The sequence below is a fragment of the Lineus longissimus genome, chromosome 15 (assembly GCF_910592395.1).
Source record: "Lineus longissimus chromosome 15, tnLinLong1.2, whole genome shotgun sequence".
Classification (NCBI taxonomy): Eukaryota; Metazoa; Nemertea; class Pilidiophora; order Heteronemertea; family Lineidae; genus Lineus; species Lineus longissimus.
Window position 1 is genome coordinate 14,731,053 of NC_088322.1, and position 22,699 is coordinate 14,753,751.

Below are 22,699 nucleotides of genomic sequence, written 5' to 3' on the forward strand. Positions count from 1 at the left end.
GACTTTCACCTCTAGCTGTATCCGGGGACAATTTCAACTGGGGACATTTTCCACTGGGACACCGGGCTGGATTTATAGACTACCTTCCTCTCCTGCAGATTGGCGTTATATCTATCACACCCAGAAGTATTAAGGTAGCAGGAAGGGTTGGGCGTTTGTGGTTTCTGAGTCTGAGGGGGTTGGTGTCTGTTGACTGTGCTTTAAGAGAGACTAGGCATGGCGCCAGTCTCTCTTAAAGCACAGTCAACAGGCATTTGGTCTCAGTATTTGGGTAAGTACAGAATCAAGCCAGCTCAGAGAGCAATGATTGAACGATGCTGTGGACAAGTCCAAGGAAACTGCATCAGTCACGACCAACTTCTCATCAGAAAGCGTCACCACCAGCATATTCAATGTTCAGTTCCAACCTGTACCAGTCCAATGCACGCCTGTCATAGTCAGCAGTGGTCAGCTTAGCGCGATATGGAACATTCTTCCGAAACTCAAGCGAGGGAAGTCTGCTCATTAGCATATCTCGCGCACTGCTTCTTCTTGTCAAACATCGTAGTGCAATCGTAATGGAAAACGTCTGGCTTTGCGCCAGACATTCAGACTAATAAGTGAAGAACTAATAGGTAAAGAACTTCTACTTGCGCGAGACTGCTGTGATAAAATTATCATTTCAGAGACTCCTGTGACGTACACATATATTTTTTACAATCAAAAATGCCCTCAAAAGACGACATGGAATGATTATTTTATTGATATTTCCTACTATATACCTTCCAATTATCACTTTATACAAATAGATCGGCGTTAGGTCGCATGCTTTTCTTTCCTGGTGACACTATAAAGCAAAATAGTTGCAACCCCGTAACTGCGCTATAAGTCCAATAATAAGTGACGGTGACCCGTTATAAATGTTTCGCCAGCTTCGCCTTTTTGCCGCTACGCGGCGCTTTGGGCCCTTGCGTCAAGGTTCAGCCAGTGTTGGGGACACTCCAAGCAAAGAAGCTGCAGTTACATGTAGAAAGTTTGTCATTTTCCATTGGGATTCCACAGAATCAAAGAAGTTCCTTCGATTCCTGCATGTTGTTTACATATACCAGCAGTATACATCACCCGAAAATCGAGTGCTTGACATCGGATCTTCCAACTCCATTAATAAATGGTTTACAGGTACTCATCAGTGAGCAGTATCTCTATAAATGATGATGTGTTTCTGATATAGAGGAGTATTTTGAACTCTCTCTCATTAGTCTCAAGTTGATATTTAAAGTTTTTATAAAATCAATCTACATTGGTTGTACAATGCAGATCCTTAAGTTGTCATCATCTTGAACTGTCATGATTCTCTCTGATGAGCAGAGCTGAAAATCAACTTTAATCTTCTGTTTTAAGAACAGCTCGAATCAATACGTGAACAACAAGATCTTGTTTAATCTGACACAAAGCATTTTTATTCAATACAATGCAAACACTGTTAATACATTTAATGTACAACCACATAATACACTGCAGAACATGAAGTCTTCAGAAAAAGAATAACAAGTTCATGTTTTTTCTCGCCCTAGAAATCTATCTGTCCAAATTAACTGAGAACATAACATTGTTTTAATCATTCTCTCCGTCATTGAAACAAGTGAAGCAAGCGTAACAAACCTGACTGCAGGCCCACTGATGAATACACCAAAACTATCACCTTAAATATACTGTTAACCAATCTTTTCCAAGAAGAATTAGTTTACTATTGAAAAACCATTTCAGGTAATTTCACAGTCACTGGCAAAACCATTCAAGTTGCTGCTAACCAAGAATAGAGGTTATTTTAGTTAAGGACTTTCTTAAACTTTCTTTTTATCGTCATCTTATTGTCATATTCATTGTTATTTTATGATATAGTTTGATAATATTATTTTCAAAGACATCCCTGGTTGACAGTCTTATTACGTTCACATATTTTGTCAGGAGAGGCTTTTCATTTCAACAACATTAATAATTCCCGTTCGAACAGTATGATTATGAAACGAGCTACATGTCACAAATTATATTTAAAATATCCACAAACACAGGCCACAACAAAGTGGGTCTAAGACTCACCAGATCCACTCGTTAATTTTCTCCGGAGAAAATCAACTCGTGTAATCTGGTGACTCAGTTCACACAAAAGTTGATTGAAAGTATCAAAGTCAATGTACAACCTTGTCACAAGCACGTAAATTTTCACGGGGAAAAACACACACATGCGCAGTAAACCAGTTGGAATCTGCGCAAAACAGGTGACGTCACGACATAAATTAAGCCGATTCGTTTCAACCCCGATGTACAGTACATCGAGGATGAAACGAATCACCTTTATTTCCGTATAACACACGTCGCTAGGGAATAATAAATAGACCCGAACAAAAATATAAAAAAGACAAAAAACATTATGCAAAGTTACAGCAGGATTGGTTAGAGAAATTTGAAATAAATAGGCCTAAATGACAGGGATCAGAAACGAATTTACGAAATTAATAACATGGGCTGCGACCTCACTATCATCATAGCAACATAAATTTGTCCTCATAATTTTAATTTACAAGTGTAGTGAAATCCAGAGATGAAAAAGACTCGCTCGAGGTTGCACAACATTTTTACATGACAAAATAAAATGATTTTCATCCGCAACAGAATTATCAGTATAGAAAGAACAAAATATTTCCTGTTGCCACCACATGACCGCAAATATACTTGTGCGAGACGTAATTCATCAGTATAAAGATATGGAATATTCTCCTTACATTTATACAGGTCCATTGCCGACGAAAGATACATAGGCCTGGTTGTGTATTTTTAAACAACTACCAATACTATTACTATCTCTTCATAGTTAGCCATAAACATAAAATCGAACGCTAAGAAGAAGAAGAAGATCAAACAACACGTTCAGAAAAAAAGTTTACGGATGAACCAGAAGAAGAAGAACAAACATGCAATAAAAAGCTGCCCATTCCTTGAAGGACGTAACGGTGGAAGCTTTTGACGGTGTCGTTGATCCTATGGAGGAACTCACGCTTGCAGATGGTGCTACTGATCCTGTGGCACTGGCAGTGCCCGCGCCTGTGGTTGCCGAAGGTGCCACGGTCGCGGTCGCGGTCGCGGTCGCGGTCGCGGTCGCGGTCGCGGTCGCGGTCGCGGTCGCGGCCGCGGTCGTGGTCGCGGTCGTGGCCGTGGTCGCGGTCGCGGTCGTGGTCTCGATAATGACAGTTTGGCCGCCTAAAAATGAAATATTTAGATTCTTATTCATTGAGATGCGTCCTTTCTCATCGATTTCACTCTGTTTCCAAACGCATCTTTTGGACCTAAATCGTAGAGAATTGAGGGCATACGTGCTTGGTGCGAGAGGAAAAGACTACACAAAAGAAATTGTAATTGTAATTGGAGTGTGTTACAAAGGTAAGCCAATACCTTACCCACCGGGCTCACTGGGTATTCAAATCAGTCTAAATATGAATTCTAATGCCCATTATCTTTGCATATCGGACTGAAATAAGTGACTTTACTTACCGGTTGCCACGACGGCAATCACCAACAGGAATACGCCGATCTGCACCATTGTTGATCAACTAGCTCTGGAAAATAAGAAAGTTGAGATGACGTCACAGTGAATGAATGGAATTTACATTTCAAATTCCAAAAATATCGGTAATCTCTATATTCATTTGCATTAGCTCGATAGTTCAGTATTACGTTTAGGCCTCTCGACCACCATGGAAGCTATTTCGTAAGGGTCGATGGAATTAATATTTGCAATTATAACCATTTGATAAGACCGTAGAACAATGGGAATTTAGGCCAAGATGCGAGCGGGCTTTGTTTAAAGACAATAGACTGTGTCCTGGGCTGGACCTTAATTCTTTCAACTGCAGGGGCAAAAATATGAGTTGGGGGTAAAGTACCGAAAACTCATTCAGTTATATTTTCCTATCATGACTTGTCAACTTTGTTGAATGTGTCTTTAGATATCAAAAGATTTCAAGCAATTCCATTCAACGTGGTCTCATAAGAAAACCGACTGAGTTACCGGTCCGAGTCGCCGGATCAGCACGAGATGATTTTCTACAATATAAATGCTCGACACCGCAGGTAGAGTAAATGGGGTGATCCAGATTATTGCAAAAGAGTACTAGTCAGCCTAATTCACTACATATGCTTAAGTTATCAGCTAGAAATACGAAACAGCGAATCCACGTCAGGTGCTATAGAACACATGAAATATTCGCTGTTGAATCCGTGCCTGTGTTTTCAAATTTGTTGTTGTTGTCTGCTAGCGCTTTGGTAACCAAAGTGGACAGTGTCTTGCTCACACTGTCCGAATCGATCCTCACATTATAGACGGTGTTCGCAGGAAACAACTGTCATTTGCACATTGATGCGACCACTGTAAACCAGCGGCCTGGAATTTAATCGCATGCGACGACAATCACAATTGGTTTAATTGTGGGACCTGTGAGAACCCCATTTCTGCAGATTATAGGCGAGTCGATGCTGGTGACGCGGTATACGTCCGTTCTTAGGGCTTGTTGTGGGCCTGACTAGATGAATTATCATTCCCGCTTTTGATTGTTGGAATTTGATTGTGACCCGTTCGTCAAATTATTTTTTAAGTGTGAAGTTTCAGCGGATACGAACTGATGTAACATTTTATAGAAGGCTTAACTTTCGTATACAAGTGCATCGTTTTCGTGTGTAAATACCATTAAATAGAAATAAACATTACCCCTGTACAGAAACTAGCCATGCCAATAACGTGGTGAAAAGTGGCCTATAGAGTAAATCTATCGGTGTTAATCATCTATCGGTGTTTACGACAGCAATGTTAACATTTATATCCAATGTAGATTTACGTATAACAAAAATCTCATATTCACTTTTTGAAAAACATGGCCCAGTCCCGCCTTTAGCAACAGTCATTATGAACGAAACTTGAACAACAATCAAGAATTAGGAAAGGAATTAGCTGAAATGAAACCTACCTGCCTGTATAAAGTGTTGCTGGCTGAAAGGTTATTCGAAAAGGTTGTTGATCTTTTTGTTACAAAAACCTCGAATTTCAGAATGGTACTCGTCTCAAATTGATTGAAACGGTAAGCTGTGAAATCTCTAGGCAAATTCTGCTCCTGGTTGCACGAAAGTCTGAATACGTCTGACCACTCAGTTCGAGAGACAACTGTAATTAACGATTGAGGAATATTTATATATATTTTAAACATCAAATTCAACACCACACCCGCTTTTATTCTCCATTGTCATATCAAATCGGAAGGAAAATGGCGGCCACTGAGTGACCAATCCTAGCAAGGGCGCGGTGATGACGTCACACGTGCCACGAAGACGAGGGCAATAACCTGCCATTTTGACAAGGACAATAACGTGCCTTGACGACAAAGTCAATAATCACACAGATAAACAGGTTTCCCCTAAGGTCACTAACCTGTATTAAACGAAAATAGTTCAGTTTGAGATCAATGCGTGGTCTCACCATACTAGTTGAATGGTATTTTCCAATTCAGATATTTTTTTTCTGATATTGAGAATAAAGGTGTGTTTAAAACGAAGAAAATGATGAAGTTTCAATCCAATTGGCTTACTTATGGACGTAGAGGTGTAACAGTTTGTAATCTAACTCCTCCGTCATTTTAGATCGGATGACAACAAAACTCAGTCAAATTGAAAATATGTTATTTTGTTCACTTCGTCTTTCTATATCACCCACAGAAAAAAGGGTCTTTAACTCCTATGGAATCAGTGTCCACATTGGACTTTAGTCCCTGTTCAGTGGACAATAACAACTAGAGGTCAATGTCCGACGGACTTTCATACCGAGTACTAGGAGATCCCCGGACTTTCACCTCTAGCTGTATCCGGGGACAATTTCAACTGGGGACATTTTCCACTGGGACACCGGGCTGGATTTATAGACTACCTTCCTCTCCTGCAGATTGGCGTTATATCTATCACACCCAGAAGTATTAGGGTAGCAGGAAGGGTTGGGCGTTTGTGGTTTCTGAGTCTGAGGGGGTTGGTGTCTGTTGACTGTGCTTTAAGAGAGACTAGGCATGGCGCCAGTCTCTCTTAAAGCACAGTCAACAGGCATTTGGTCTCAGTATTTGGGTAAGTACAGAATCAAGCCAGCTCAGAGAGCAATGATTGAACGATGCTGTGGACAAGTCCAAGGAAACTGCATCAGTCACGACCAACTTCTCATCAGAAAGCGCCCCACCAGCATATTCAATGTTCAGTTCCAACCTGTACCAGTCCAATGCACGCCTGTCATAGTCAGCAGTGGTCAGCTTAGCGCAATATGGAACATTCTTCCGAAACTCAAGCGAGGGAAGTCTGCTCATTAGCATATCTCGCGCACTGCTTCTTCTTGTCAAACATCGTAGTGCAATCGTAATGGAAAACGTCTGGCTTTGCGCAAGACATTCAGACTAATAAGTGAAGAACTAATAGGTAAAGAACTTCTACTTGCGCGAGACTGCTGTGATAAAATTATCATTTCAGAGACTCCTGTGACGTACACATATATTTTTTACAATCAAAAATGCCCTCAAAAGACGACATGGAATGATTATTTTATTGATATTTCCTACTATATACCTTCCAATTATCACTTTATACAAATAGATCGGCGTTAGGTCGCATGCTTTTCTTTCATGGTGACACTATAAAGCAAAATAGTTGCAACCCCGTAACTGCGCTATAAGTCCAATAATAAGTGACGGTGACCCGTTATAAATGTTTCGCCAGCTTCGCTTTTTTGCCGCTACGCGGCGCTTTGGGCCCTTGCGTCAAGGTTCAGCCAGTGTTGGGGACACTCCAAGCAAAGAAGCTGCAGTTACATGGAGAAAGTTTGTCATTTTCCATTGGGATTCCACAGAATCAAAGAAGTTCCTTCGATTCCTGCATGTTGTTTACATATACCAGCAGTATACATCACCCGAAAATCGAGTGCTTGACATCGGATCTTCCAACTCCATTTAAATGGTTTACAGGTACTCATCAGTGAGCAGTATCTCTATAAATGATGATGTGTTTCTGATATAGAGGAGTATTTTGAACTCTCTCTCATTAGTCTCAAGTTGATATTTAAAGTTTTTATAAAATCAATCTACATTGGTTGTACAATGCAGATCCTTAAGTTGTCATCATCTTGAACTGTCATGATTCTCTCTGATGAGCAGAGCTGAAAATCAACTTTAATCTTCTGTTTTAAGAACAGCTCGAATCAATACGTGAACAACAAGATCTTGTTTAATCTGACACAAAGCATTTTTATTCAATACAATGCAAACACTGTTAATACATTTAATGTACAACCACATAATACACTGCAGAACATGAAGTTTTCAGAAAAAGAATAACAAGTTCATGTTTTTTCTCGCCCTAGAAATCTATCTGTCCAAATTAACTGAGAACATAACATTGTTTTAATCATTCTCTCCGTCATTGAAACAAGTGAAGCAAGCGTAACAAACCTGACTGCAGGCCCAATGATGAATACACCAAAACTATCACCTTAAATATACTGTTAACCAATCTTTTCCAAGAGGAGTAGTTAACTATTGAAAAACCATTTCAGGTAATTTCACAGTCACTGGCAAAACCATTCAAGTTGCTGCTAACCAAGAAGTAGAGGTTATTATAGTTAAGGACTTTCTTAAACTTTCTTTTTATCGTCATCTTATTGTCATATTCATTGTTATTTTATGATATAGTTTGATAATATTATTTTCAAAGACATCCCTGGTTGACAGTCTTATTACGTTCACATATTTTGTCAGGAGAGGCTTTTCATTTCAACAACATTAATAATTCCCGTTCGAACAGTATGATTATGAAACGAGCTACATGTCACAAATTATATCTAAAATATCCACAAACACAGGCCACAACAAAGTGGGTCTAAGACTCACCAGATCCACTCGTTAATTTTCTCCGGAGAAAATCAACTCGTGTAATCTGGTGACTCAGTTCACACAAAAGTTGATTGAAAGTATCAAAGTCAATGTACAACCTTGTCACAAGCACGTAAATTTTCACGGGGAAAAACACACACATGCGCAGTAAACCAGTTGGAATCTGCGCAAAACAGGTGACGTCACGACATAAATTAAGCCGATTCGTTTCAACCCCGATGTACAGTACATCGAGGATGAAACGAATCGCCTTTATTTCCGTATAACACACGTCGCTAGGGAATAATAAATAGACCCGAACAAAAATATAAAAAAGACAAAAAACATTATGCAAAGTTACAGCAGGATTGGTTAGAGAAATTTGAAATAAGTAAATGACAGGGATCAGAAACGAATTTACAAAATTAATAACATGGGCTGCGACCTCACTATCATCATAGCAACATAAATTTGTCCTCATAATTTTAATTTACAAGTGTAGTTAAATCCAGAGATGAAAAAGACTCGCTCGAGGTTGCACAAAATTTGTACATGATAAAATAAAATGATTTTCATCCTCAACAGAATTATCAGTATAGAAAGAACAAAATATTTCCTGTTGCCACCACATGACCGCAAATATACTTGTGCGTGACGTAATTCATCAGTATAAAGATATGGAATATTCTCCTTACATTTATACAGGTCCATTGCCGACGAAAGATACATAGGCCTGGTTGTGTATTTTTAAACAACTACCAATACTATTACTATCTCTTCATAGTTAGCCATAAACATAAAATCGAACGCTAAGAAGAAGAAGAAGATCAAACAACACGTTCAGAAAAAAAGTTTACGGATGAACCAGAAGAAGAAGAACAAACATGCAATAAAAAGCTGCCCATTCCTTGAAGGACGAAACGGTGGAAGCTTTTGACGGTGTCGTTGAATATATGGAGGAACTCGTGCTTGAAGATGGTGCTACTGATCCTGTGGCACTGGCAGTGGTACTGGTGCCCGCGGTTGTGGTTGCCGATGGTGCCACGGACGTGGTCGCGGCCGCGGTCGCGGACGTGGTCGCGGCCGCGGTCGCGGTCGAGGTCGTCGCTTGGGCGCCTAAAAATGAAATATTTAAATTCTTATTCATTGAGATGCGTCCTTTCTCATCGATTTCATTCTGTTTCCAAACGCATCTTTTGGACCTAAATCGTAGAGAATTGAGGGCATTTCATAGTGCGGCTCGTTGGAAAGAGCAGGCGCCCATAGAGAGCCATGAAACGGGTCGTACTTATCATTTACATATCAATCTATCATTATCAGAACTGTCAACTTTTTGCCGGGCTCACAACGGTAAGAAAGGTATCGGTTGACCAAAGAAAAATACGTGCTTGGTGGGAGAGGAAAAAGGCTACACAAAAGAAACAGACAAAAGATAATTTCATTTTGAGGCGCTTTGAGGCCCTCTTTTTTGATCCGATTGTCCTCCTCCAACACTGTAATTGGAGTGTGTTACAAAGGTATAAGCCAATACCTTACCCACCGGGCTCACTGGGTATTCATATCAGTCTAAATATGAATTCTAATGCCCATTATCTTTGCATATCGGACTGAAAAAAGTGACTTTACTTACCGGTTGCCACGACGGCAATCACCAACAGGAATACGCCGATCTGCACCATTGTTGATCAACTAGCTCTGGAAAATAAGAAAGTTGAGATGACGTCACAGTGAATGAATGAAATTAACATAACAAATTCCAGAAATATCGGTAATCTCTATATTCATTGGCATGAGTTCGATAGTTCAGTATTACGTTTAGGCCTCTCGACCACCATGGAAGCTATTTCGTAAGGGTCGATGGAATTAATATTTGCAATTATAACCATTTGATAAGACCGTAGAACAATGGGAATTTAGGCCAAGATGCGAGCGGGCTTTGTTTAAAGACAATAGACACTGTCTTGGGCTGGGCCTTAATTCTTAAGTCATGACATTGCCCACAGGTAACCATGGCGGACAGTCTGCCTTTTATTTTTGCATTTAAGTCACGCTACACAACACAGCCCGTGCAATAATCTTTACAGATTGGGCAGATATGGGAGAAATAAGCACGACTTGTACCCTAAATCAGGCGTATAGAGCTACAAAACACTGATTTATCTACTTATTCAGGACAGCTTAAATCTATACAGATGTGCTTAAGTTATCAGCTGGAAATACGAAACAGCGAATCCACGTCAGGTGCTATAGAACACAGGAAATATTCGCTGTTGAATCCTTGCCTGTGTTTTCAAATTTGTTGTTGTTGTCTTGCTAGCGCTTTGGTAACCATAGTGGACAGTGTCTTGCTCATACTTTCCGAATCGATCCCCACATTATAGACGGTGATCGCAGGAAACAACTGTCATTTGCACATTGATGCGACCACTGTAAACCAGCGGCCTGGAATTTAATCGCATGCGACGACAATCACAATTGGTTTAATTGTGGAACCTGTGAGAACCCCATTTCTGCAGATTATAGGCGAGTCGATGCTGGTGACGCGGTATACGCCCGTTCTTACGAAAGGGCTTGTTGTGGGCCTGACTAGATGAATTATCATTCCCGCTTTTGATTGTTGGAATTTGATTGTGACCCGTTCGTCAAATTATTTTTTAAGTGTGAAGTTTCAGCGGATACGAACTGATGTAACATTTTATAGAAGGCTTAACTTTCGTATACAAGTGCATCGTGTTCGTGTGTAAATACCATTAAATAGAAATAAACATTACCCCTGTACAGAAACTAGCCATGCCAATAACGTGGTGAAAAGTGGCCTATAGAGTAAATCTATCGGTGTTATTCTATCGGTGTTTACGACAGCAATGTTAACATTTATATCCAATGTAGATTTACGTATAACAAAAATCTCACATTCACTTTTTGAAAAAAATGGCCTAGTCCCGCCTTTAGCAACAGTCATTATGAATAAAACTTGAACAACAATCAAGAATTAGGAAAGGAATAAGCTGAAATGAAACCTACCTGCCTGTATAAAGTGTTGCTGGCTGAAAGGTTATTCGAAAAGGTTGTCGATCTTTTTGTTACAAAAACCTCGAATTTCAGAATGGTACTCGTCTCAAATTGATTGAAACGGTAAGCTGTGAAATCTCTAGGCAAATTCTGCTCCTGGTTGCACGAAAGTCTGAATACGTCTGACCACTCAGTTCGAGAGACAACTGTAATTAACGATTGAGGAATATATATATATATATTCTAAACATCACATTCAACACCACACCCGCTTTTATTCTCCATTGTCATATCAAATCGGAAGGAAAATGGCGGCCACTGAGTGACCAATCCTAGCAAGGGCGCCGTGATGACGTCACACGTGCCATGACGACGAGGGCAATAACGTGCCATGTTGACAAGGACAATAACGTGCCTTGACGACAAGGTCAATAATCACACAGATAAACAGGTTTCCCCTAAGGTCACAAACCTGTATTAAACGAAAATAGTTCAGTTTGAGATCAATGCGTGGTCTCACCATACCAGTTGAATGGTATTTTCCAATTCAGATATAATTTTTCTGAAATTGAGAATAAAGGTGTGTTTAAAACGAAGAAAATGATGAAGTCTCAGTCCAATTGGCTTACTTATGGACGTAGAGGTGTAACAGTTTGTAATCTAACTCCTCCGTCATTTTAGATCGGATGACAACAAAACTTCTCCTGAGGGTCGAGATTGATATAGAGCATGTCTTGGCGGGCTTTTATTTTTAACTGTTCGACGACCAGTATCGTAGAAGTCAAGAATGTAAAACCTGTTGACATCGCCAATGGACTGTGACGGATCGCAATGGGCTATCACGTTCTTGGTGGATGACTATGTCAGCCAAATCGCCAGTGGACTGTGACGGATCTCAATGCGCTATCACGTTCTTGGTGGATGACTGTGTCTGCCAAATCGCCAATGGACTGTGACGAGTGTCAATGAGCTATCACGTTCTTGGTGGATGACTGTGTCTACCAACGGAGAATCCCTGACGTGCGATGCTCTAAGGGTTCTAAATTATTCGCATTACGCATTAAAAGATATGGGCTAAAATTTACAATCCCCGATCGGAAATGACGTAGTTTGATCGCATTCAACTATAAATCCATTGAACAGTGGTGCTTCGCTAGTCAACCGATGACCTTTTTTGGGGTTTGATCGGGGATTGTAAACTCGTTCCTAATAATTTGAAAGACTATGGCGATATGTCGTCAGAATTCAAATTATAACTTTTACAATCAATTACTTCTCCTAATTCATTTGTGGCTAGGGAATTGCGGTCGTTTCGCCCCTTTGTTCATGGGTGCTTTTTTCAGCATGCCATAACCTGATTCTTTATTTGAAAGACTCTGGATGAATCTATATGACTGTGAAAACGTTCCTCGCTGATAATGTCTGGAAAAATGTTATGAGCGCGTGAATTGTGCCAATTTAACTAAAAAAGCAAGCATGAGACCCTTTCCTGCACACTGCTTGGTCAATAGTGAGTTCAGTGTTGCTTATTTGGCTAGTTGTGTGCAGGAATAGCTTTCTGATGTATAAACGGAAGCTGTCGGGTATCTTTTGAATGAAACGATGAAGAGGTTCCTAATTGAAGGTAACAGCCCATTTTTGCGCCAAACAAACAGTTTCGGAGCTTTCACCTCAATAATTAGTAAAAAAAACGGGATACTTAAACAGTGGATCAGTTTCGTATCTTAGTTTAGTGTATTTTCAGACTTCCATCGTGTAACTTCCTTTTAGATGTTTAATAATGTTGCTGATTATACTTGTTGGAACGGACAAAGGCCAGCCCATTACACTTTTTCTCGCAGTCGCAGCATCAATGACCAAGCGACCAAAATTCAGAGGAAACTTGGTTTGCAAAACAAGACAGAGCCGGAGTTTTTAGCTGTACTTTCGCTTAGTTCCACTAGACTAGACAGTAAATTATTTCTGAGATAGTTTCTGATGGGATATATGTCAATTTGAGCCAGGCCCAGATTCGTTTCGTAAGAAAATCTTATTGAGCACAGGCGATATGCAGTTTGCATTGTCTTCCTGTACACACTATATCGGCAACGATTTTCAAACCACTCACCGTAAACAGCACTACGCATACAAGCCGTTCCCTGTTGGAAGAGCTTTTGTATCAATATAGGTCAATAAAGTACTCTTGAAAATTTTATGGACCTATATTGATACAAAAGCCAAAGCAGGTGTGTAGCAGTTCAATTTAAGAACGCTTTGAATATGTTCTGCATAACAAATATTTTGACAATGCTTGTCATGATACGTTTAGATATTACAATCAAAGGAGATCGAATTATATTATAGAATATCTATGGGCGAAACGAAGATAAACCTATATTCTTCAAAACTGCTGTACAAAAACTCGACTCGGGTCAATCACCAAGCTATATACTTGGCGGGGACTTCAATGTGGTTCAAAGCTACCTCCTAGACAATTCAAACATAACGAGAAGAAATAACCCAAAATCACAAGTTATCATAAGTGACATCAAAAAGGTATATAACTTTTTTTATCCCTGGTGAACAGAATATCCAGAAACTAAAAGTTTTACATGGCACAATGGAATACTTTCTGGTGTCAGAAGACATATAAGACAGCCAATTATATACCCAGATAAAGCCAGGATATTGCTAAGACCACTCCTAGAAATGAAAATAAACTAAAACACAAAAAGAGCCCTTGTCTCTGGCGATTGAACTCTCCACTTCTAAAGGATGAAAAAAAATTCCAGGAAATAAAACAATTCATATAAAAAGATACAGTACAACATTCAAGCTCAACAAGATGAACATATTGAACTAACTATTGATGACCAACCGTTCTTCGATGTACTAAAATTACGAATAAGATGTGAAAGCATAGCCTATTCCACAACAAAGAAAAAAGAAAACGAGAGAGTAGAGATTCTTTAGAGAATTCAATAAACAAATTGTACGAATATTTCACCTCTGACCAAAGTGCCGAGAACCAGAACTAACCGAAAAATTCACAAAATTAGCTGAAAAAAGCGTTCAGGGTAAGCAAGGGCCAAACTCGTATAACCAGAGCGAAAGTGGCACTTGGAAGGCAAAAGGAATACAACTTCTGCCAATTAGAAAAAAGACAATATACTGATAAAACAAAACCAAAACTGATAAAAGATGATGTAACGGAAACTGAATGATATAATTTTAGAACAAAAAAAGTTCTATGAGAAACTATATACATCAAGAAAACTAAATATAACTAAAGAATGTGAAAACATTTTTTCCCCAAAATTGTCGACAAAAAACTAACGGAAGAGTAAAAAACGAGCTAAACAAATAAACAAATAGTCATGAATGCTTCAAGGTCCTTAAAAATATTAGGGATAACACGTCACCAGGCTCGGACGGTTTCACCTCTGAATTTTATATATTCTACTGGAAAGAGCTACAGGCCTTTTTCCTCAGATCCATAAAACACACCTTTGGAAGAGAAATATTATCAAAGAGCCAACGGCTTGGCATCATAACATGCCTCTCAAAACCTGGAAAGGATAATGAATACATCAAAAGCTGGATACCAATATCGCTAACATTATGACATAATTGAGTACATTCGAAAGAACAATAAAGAAGGCATCATACTCTCAATAGATTTTGAAAAGGCCTTCGACACCCTCGAATGGATCTTCATTGACAAAAGTCTAAACTATCTAGGAATTGGAGAAAACATAAGGAAATGGATTAATATATCATCAAGCTGTACACTAAATAACGGATTTTGCTCAAACTGATATAAAATAACAAGGGGGGTCAGACAGGGGGACTCCCTGTCACCCTATCTATTTATAATAGCAACTAAAATTTTATTAAGAGCTTTTATGAAACACGAAGACATCAAAGGGATAACAGTGAATGAATAACACTGAATTCTTAATTAATTTATATGCAGATGATTTCACGTTATAATATCTAGAAGACGATTAAAAGTCTTTTAAAACATCTGAACATTTTGGTCCAGTTCTCTAAATACAGATAAATGACTCAAAAACCACAGCAATAAAGATAGGCATCAGAAATGATGTCAAATATCAGGTATCAAATACAACTAAGACATAAATAATATTATTGAAGAAAACTACAAAGAAAAAGTTAAAGCTTTTGAAAAAACTCTGAATTCATGGACAGCAAGACAACTCACAGTGTATGTACGAATCACTACAATAATTAACGTAGACGTGTTATAGTTTGTGATCTAACACATCCGTCCGTTTAGATCAGATTACAACAAAACTTCTCCCGAGAGTCGTGATTAATACTGAACATGTCTTGGCGAGCTTTAATTTTGGAATTCTGGAGCGATTATGGAGATATTGCATATTTTGTTGCTTCCATGGCATGGTCATCATCATAAGGTAGATTGTCAAAAGTCAACAGGAGTTCTCATCAGCATATGGGGGCATTTCATGAGTCAACAGTGCGGAAATATACCAAAATAAAACCAAATTGCAAAACAAATATCAGTGTAAATTGTTCAAGTCCCTGCGGTCTTGAGCTTCCCAATGCTGGAGAAAATCACCTTGTGCAATCAGGCGACTCAAATCACACACTCGAGCAGTATTCTTATCATATTACCAAAGATATACTTCAATGATTGGGTTGTCTCAGTCTGCATTGTGCAAATAGATTTCAGACCAAAATTCCCACGGGGTTCCATGTGGCCCCTGACAATTATGATCATCTCATCTATTGATTTATTTGACCTTTTTGACATCACACATACCAAGCATGACAGGTATATTCCGATATTGATCATTTTCATTGTAACAATTTAGATAGATAGTCACCGCGCTCACATTCACAAATCATAAACTTTAATACAAGTCGTGTATTTCAAAGAGTTGAATCACAAAACGTATTCATCGTTTATGGCGCCGGGAAATAATAATCTGTCCCCATACTTGATATATTGATCACAGGAATGACCTCTCATCTGTTCCCGAGGGCAACAGACCAGTCTACTAGATGTCTCAAATGAACGAAATGATAAAGGTTTAAGAGTTTGTTTTTATAATATTCAGACAGTGGGAAATATATGACCGTCTCAGATTTGCCAAAACAAATTTTTGATGAAAAGCCTATGGATAGACTGAAAAAAATCCAAAATTCCAGGTCCGTTAAAGGAACAGCTCTTTCCATCAAAGACTGACATGTATCAGAACAAAGCTGGGCAGTCATCGGCGCATTGAGATATTTCAACTTCAAAAGCTATTTTTAAGAAGTCCAATTTTGACCCTCAAAACAGGGACCATTCCAGTGGCCCTAGAAAAAAAAGCCCTTCCCTTTAGGGACTGGAATTTTTGGATTTTTCTATATTACCTATAGGTCTTTCACCAAAAAAATCTCAGGCAAATCTGAGATGGTCATACATCACTCTCAAATAGAAATCCGCCCGATTCTTATGAAAACTGGCTCCTAAGAATGATCTGTTTTGAAATTATTTTGAAATCAAATCATCATGACAGCCATTTTGTTTCTACATGTTGCTAGTGAAGTAGATAACGTCTGCTTAATAGCCATTCGTCTGGGTGTGGTAAAAAAGAGATTTTCGCTGCAGAATATCTTCGCTAACGTGACCTTCTCGCGAAATTCGCGAAAATAACCCGCACGCGAAATTTTTCTGTTCTTCAGTAAGTAGTTTCCATCAACAAATTGCACAAAAAGGAATAATTCAAAATCTGAGTGAATTATCACGCTTTTCCAATGCTGACTACGATTTTACCCGAATTAGCTTTCAATGCGTCGATCCTTTCCATGTGGAACGATGCTCTAAGGCACTTCCTGGAGCCATGAATCTACACTGTGACGTCTTGCTGCAGAAATAGATTTTTCCGACGTCACGCTGATAGTTCCTCGGATTATGTAATTTAAATGCGGCTAATATCATATCTCGATTGGGAAAACCAAACCCTGTAAACCTTGCTGTAGGAGTTTAATTTGTTTTCCTATCTGCAAAAGATTGGCCTTTCCGGTGGCCATCTTGAAATTCATTTTGGCGGCTATCTGGCCTAGATTCTGAGTGTTCCATTCGATTGGTCAGACAAAAAAAACCCGGGGTAGACTTTGAAAGTAGGTGCCCAGCAGCAGTAGATTTAGAGATACAGGTGGCCATCTTTGATTCAATGTGGCGGCCATCTGGCCTCGACTTCGATTGTTCGATTTGATAGGCCAGACTCGAAAGCCTGGGGGTACGTGTTGGAATTATGTCACTAACTGCAGTAAATTTTGAGATATCAGCAAAAACGTGTCATTTTCGGCGGCCATTTTGAAATCGAAGACGGCCGCCGAAAGTTTAAATGGTAGAATTTCTTTGGTTGGGTTCAGAAAGCTGGGTACAGGCATTGAAATCGAGCAGTTATCTTTTAGAATACTCGAGATATAATTTGAAACGTATTTTTCGATTTATAGGCGAAATAGAGTCATTTTAGCGGTCATTTGGAAATCCAAGATGGCGGCCGTTATAGCGTCACAAAATTTCAGCAACAGGTGGTTTTTAACTTCTAACGTCATTTCAAACCTCTCCTGAAATTTCAAAAACTGTACCCGAAAGACGCATATAAAGCCACTTTTGCGAACACAAGCCGATGGACAATGATGGCGCTTGATTACACCACTACTGCGACGATGATGGTTACACACTAGTATCAGTGTGCGAGACAAGATTGTATAGGAAAAATTGAATTTCTGATACATGGTCTCAGTCACCAGTATGGATTTGTATTCCATTATGAATACGTATTTATCATGAATTATGAATTTATGCTCTATAAAAGGAAAATAATGATGAAGTAGCCTAAAAATTGCGATCTCGGGAAAAGTCGATTCACAACTTCAGACCCCCAAACCCAGAAATTATCACGGTCAACCCAAAACGAAAATTTTATGGCTTGTAGAACTACTACCATTGGTACATAGGTCTATTAGACCTCCGGGTATTACTTTCATCGGAAAGTCTGAGAAAAATTTATGAGCCGCTAGATGTCGCCAAATAAACTGGTTAATGCATTAGCATTTTATTACTAGTGTGTACCCTAATGTAAATGACGTTGCGTCGTAATAGCTAACCTAATACCATTAGGCCCCGCGTGGTGGCGCTAATGCGGCCGCTGCCGGGGGCCTAATTTTAAACGATTTATTTTTGTAATCTTTGGAATGGCAGAATCTTCGGCTACGAATTAGTTTCAGTGTTTTAATTCATATGAGTTGTCTGTTTCAGTCATAAATTACACAAATTCGTTTGTTAGTATGATTCAATGAAATTAGTCATTCCATTAGACCGAGCACGCGGTAATCAACATTCGCTGATAGCTATGGCTACCGTAATGAATGTGCGCAATATATTGTCCAAAAGCGGTCAGGCTAATATTTGGGACGATCCCTAACAAGCGCGCTTATACTAGGCCTGCTCACGGTCCCAAAGAAAGGATATAATTTCAATCATTAATTGTGTCCCCTTTTCACCGGTTCAGTTAACTTTCTATGTGTCATCTTTCGAGCTTTAGAAATGTTTTGAAAACGCATATTAATTTACAACGAATTCAATATAAAGACGTAGAGCCTTATCTCCATGGTGAAATACATCTTTTATGAAACTTCTCTAAGACGCATATTTTGATTGATAGTTCTTTTGATGCTTAGACTCTTTTAGTGCCAGAGTGTTCCAATTATGGCCAGCAAGAATGCCAAGAATAGGCCTACACATGTTTTTCAAGATTTTGTAAAATGTGACCCGCCATGACGAAACAAGTCGCATGTCGCTACGAGTTAATACTTATAAGTTTTAATAAGTCAAAACTTATCTCAGCCATCTAGCGGATGCGGAAAGAACTATATGTATCACAGCGTGATACATTTTATTTCTCAAAGATTCCCGGTGGGATTCGAACCAGCGCAAAAAGAAAAACCAACCAGGCCGGCACCTCAGACCACTGAGCTACCGAAGTACAATTGGAATGGAATGACCGGTGTGACAGCGGATATAGTCCCCCTGGAGTCATAGTCCGGTAGCATTGTATTTGACCAATTAAGCAGCATGATCTATTGTACCGCTAACCCTAACCAAAACATTTAGCAATGCGGGCTATTGTTACACGGACTATCAGCCCTAGGACTACTATCCCTTGCACACCGGTAGCCGGTACATATTATTCAGCACGTTTCAGCAGTTCAATGTGCTCATGACGTGACGAGAGCGGAAGTTTCAGATTTGTTCCTTGAGGCATTTCGACCTTTCAGTGTCAATTTATCAAATAACTTTTATGCCAGAGTAAAAGTGCAGGTCTTAGACAATATTACTTGACAGAGGAAAACTGTTTTGTCTTGTTTTTATCAAAGGTAATATCATGGCTTTTAAAGATAGCTTAGTACCTTAACACCCCGTGAAGTATGTCTTGCGCTATTGATTATAACTAAATTGCCACATGGTCCTGGGTGTTCACACTTCATATGCAGAATAAGAGGAACCCAGAAGTATTAAGGTAGCAGGAAGGGTTGGGCGTTTGTGGTTTCTGAGTCTGAGGGGGTTGGTGTCTAATGGCTGTGCTTTAAGAGAGACTAGGCATGGCGCCAGTCTCTCTTAAAGCACAGTCAACAGGCATTTGGTCTCAGTATTTGGGTAAGTACAGAATCAAGGCAGCTCAGAGAGCAATGATTGAATGATGCTGTGGACAAGTCCAAGGATACTGCATCAGTCACGACCAACTTCTCATCAGAAAGCGTCACCACCAGCGTATTCAATGTTCAGTTCCAACCTGTACCAGTCCAATGCACGCCTGTCATAGTCAGCAGTGGTCAGCTTAGCGCGATATGGAACATTCCTCCGAAACTCAAGCGAGGGAAGTCTGCTCATTAGCATATCTCGCGCACTGCTCCTTCTTGTCAAACATCGTAGTGCAATCGTAATGGAAAACGTCTGGCTTTGCGCCAGACATTGGGACTAATAAGTGAAGAACTAATAGGTAAAGAACTTCTACTTGCGCGAGACTGCTGTGATAAAATTATTATTGCAAAGACTCCGGTGACGTACACATATATTTTTTACAATCAAAAATGCCCTCAAACGACGACATGGAACGATTATTTTATTAATATTTCCTACTATATACCTTCCAATTATCACTTTATACAAATAGATCGGCGTTAGGTCGCATGCTTTTCTTTCCTGGTGACACTATTAAGCAAAATAGTTGCAACCCCGTCAATGCGCTATAAGTCCAATAATAAGTGACGGTGACCCGTTATAAATGTTTCGCCAGCTTCGCTTTTTTGCCGCTACGCGGCGCTTTGGGCCCTTGCGTCTAGGATTTGGAATCAAAAATAAAATCCTTGGGTGGTCTTATCAGAATTGTGTATTAACACGTTGAAGTTGCTCAATTTCACGTAGTTGGGGACCGGTGGGATTCGAACCAGCGCAAAAAGAAAAACGAAAAATGTGCCTCAATTTTGCCACGGTAAATCCACAATTCACCATTGTAAATAATGACGTGTCCTGACCATGACATAGAATAATGTTATAATGCGATATACTGTGCGTATAATGTGATTTCCTAAGAATACTGTCTATATAACGTGGTTTACTGTGTAAAATGTGAGAATGCTGGAAAATATTGCCACATTATAACAAATGGTTACGAATGTTCCGGATCATTTGATACATATACACTGCATTGTACTGACTCATTATACTTGAAGTATCCTACCAATATATCTCACTCTATCTCATAACACTGATGCCTTATACTGAAGTATGTCATGATTTCAACCCATTTCGTGCACACCCCTCGTTACTTTTCTAATCATAGGCTACGTGCATCTGAGTCTATCAGTTCAGCACGATTGACCTGATGAAGCTCATCTGAATCCTCTGAATTACTAGGGAAAAGATCGTTTTCTGACACTGAATCTGCCAAATATCGGCAACTTGTAAACGCAATGAAGCGTAGCCTCCCTCCCGCCCTTACTGCTGATCATACCCATGATGCCTTGCAAACCAAAAGCGCCGTCTGCTTGAGACAAGACCACTAATGAATATTCATAGCCGGTTGGAGGGTCGAGGCCTATCAATTAGACGAGTGCATGTTTTTAACTCTCAAGTACATATTTGGAGAGGTATTGAAAAAAAAAAGTCTACAGATATAAAGAAATTATTTGATGAAAAATTTAATTTCGAATTTTGCTAATTGGGTAATAGGGGGCGTGTTTTGAGTTTTTTCTGCCAGTTGGCTGAAAAGAGTGGAAATATCAAAGTCTGTCTAATTTGTCGATTATAAAAAAATGTCCGTGGTCAATCACCAATTTAAATCGCACCAGTTACTCGCAAGACTAACCCGTATATCATATCCGAATTTCAGTTTCACAACTCCACGCATTCTTTGATGCGTCGCGGTCAAACATTGACAATTTAACTGCTAAAAGGCTTAAAAAAATCAATTGTGGTCTTGTCTCGCTTCGCTCAAGCCATAGTGAGCTTTGGTATCGCCATCTAATGTTATATACAAAGTTCGAGGAAACAGCTGACGACTTTCACCAGTGGGTCCGACTATATAATGTCTGTCTCCTGGCACGGACGACCTTGCGAAATAAAAACGGGATTTTCCCTCTAGTTCCCCGCGATAGCAAGTTTTATAGCAGCTTTAGCGGGTCTTTACGCTGCTATATGTTTCCTCACGTATACCGTTTTTGGGCGCCATATTTAAGAGGGCCGAAGGGATGAATACCTCCCATACCTAATTCAAAGGTTTAGCCTAGTGGATTGGACTGATTGGCTCAGATCGTGGGTTTTATTACCAGGCAAGACGGTTGTATTACCAGACAACCGTGTTTGGGCTTTATTCATGCGTGACTGAGGCGGAGCAAATGGACAATGCCCATTCATCACGTGCATGGCCAAAGAAAAACCGCCCCGCATGAGGTGAACCCTCTTGCGTACCCCACCCAATGTGTGGACACTGTATTAGCGGTATAGGATGACGGTATACGAGAGGAAACAGAGTAATATTCGCTATTGCCGCAACGATCGTACGGTGGCTGGGAAAGGACATGGTGATTTTTTTTTTCAATGACGAAGTTTTTTTTTTTAATCTCAGGCGCCTGACTTACGAAAACGAGGTTGGTTGATACACGCAGTAGCCTACTGGACATTGGACATTTTGACATAAAGACACTAAGATGTGGTCACCGAAGTACGGTTCCGAAGTGTTTAAGCATCCTTCTGATTCAGTGCAAGACTGAACAGTTCCTTAACGATGGCATCCATCTTGAACTCCCCAGCCTCGTTTTCGTAAGTCAGGCGCCTGAGTTACTACGCCTGAGATAAAAAAACTTCGGAATTTCGCAGTCAGGCGCCTGAGATACTAACTCAGGCGCCTAAGTAAAGTCAGGCGCCTGAGATAAAAAAAACTTCGTCATTGAAAAGAAAAAATCACCATGTGCTTTCCCAGCCACCGTACGATCGCGAGTATCATTCTTTTTCAAGCAACGCAAGAGGTTATGATGTAGGTGAGTACCATGGTATCTCCGAAAGGAGTTTGCCCTTTGGTGGTTTTTCGCGTTCATGCTTTGAATCCACCTCGGACTTCTGTGGAGAGGAATTTCATTTCGTTTCTGCCATGACAAATGTAACCATTGGTTTAAGAATGGAAATTTTTGCTAATATCGCAGTGAATGATCTGTCTGGAGTGGAAGAATCTCATTGCTAGGAAGCA

The 22,699-nt window shown here is 39.7% G+C and overlaps 2 long non-coding RNA genes across 5 annotated transcripts; both read right to left on the reverse strand.

Annotated features, from left to right (window-relative positions):
• Nucleotides 1-1,411: 1,411 nt before the first annotated feature.
• On the reverse strand, nucleotides 1,412-5,627 carry LOC135499596 (uncharacterized). The gene is made up of 4 exons (XR_010449310.1): nucleotides 5,613-5,627; nucleotides 4,998-5,191; nucleotides 3,529-3,593; nucleotides 1,412-3,237 (listed from the first exon to the last, which is right to left on the reverse strand). It is a non-coding gene; the product is annotated as an uncharacterized LOC135499596 (long non-coding RNA).
• Nucleotides 5,628-7,272: 1,645 nt separating this feature from the next.
• Nucleotides 7,273-15,153, reverse strand: LOC135499374 (uncharacterized). Of its 4 annotated transcripts, none has more exons than XR_010449295.1 (4): nucleotides 15,139-15,153; nucleotides 10,947-11,140; nucleotides 9,553-9,617; nucleotides 7,273-9,038 (listed from the first exon to the last, which is right to left on the reverse strand). It is a non-coding gene; the product is annotated as an uncharacterized LOC135499374 (long non-coding RNA). The 4 variants fall into 4 exon arrangements; XR_010449292.1 differs by lacking the exon at nucleotides 15,139-15,153 and adding an exon at nucleotides 11,564-11,578; XR_010449294.1 differs by lacking the exon at nucleotides 15,139-15,153 and adding an exon at nucleotides 11,460-11,474.
• Between the last annotated feature and the right edge of the window lie 7,546 nt (nucleotides 15,154-22,699).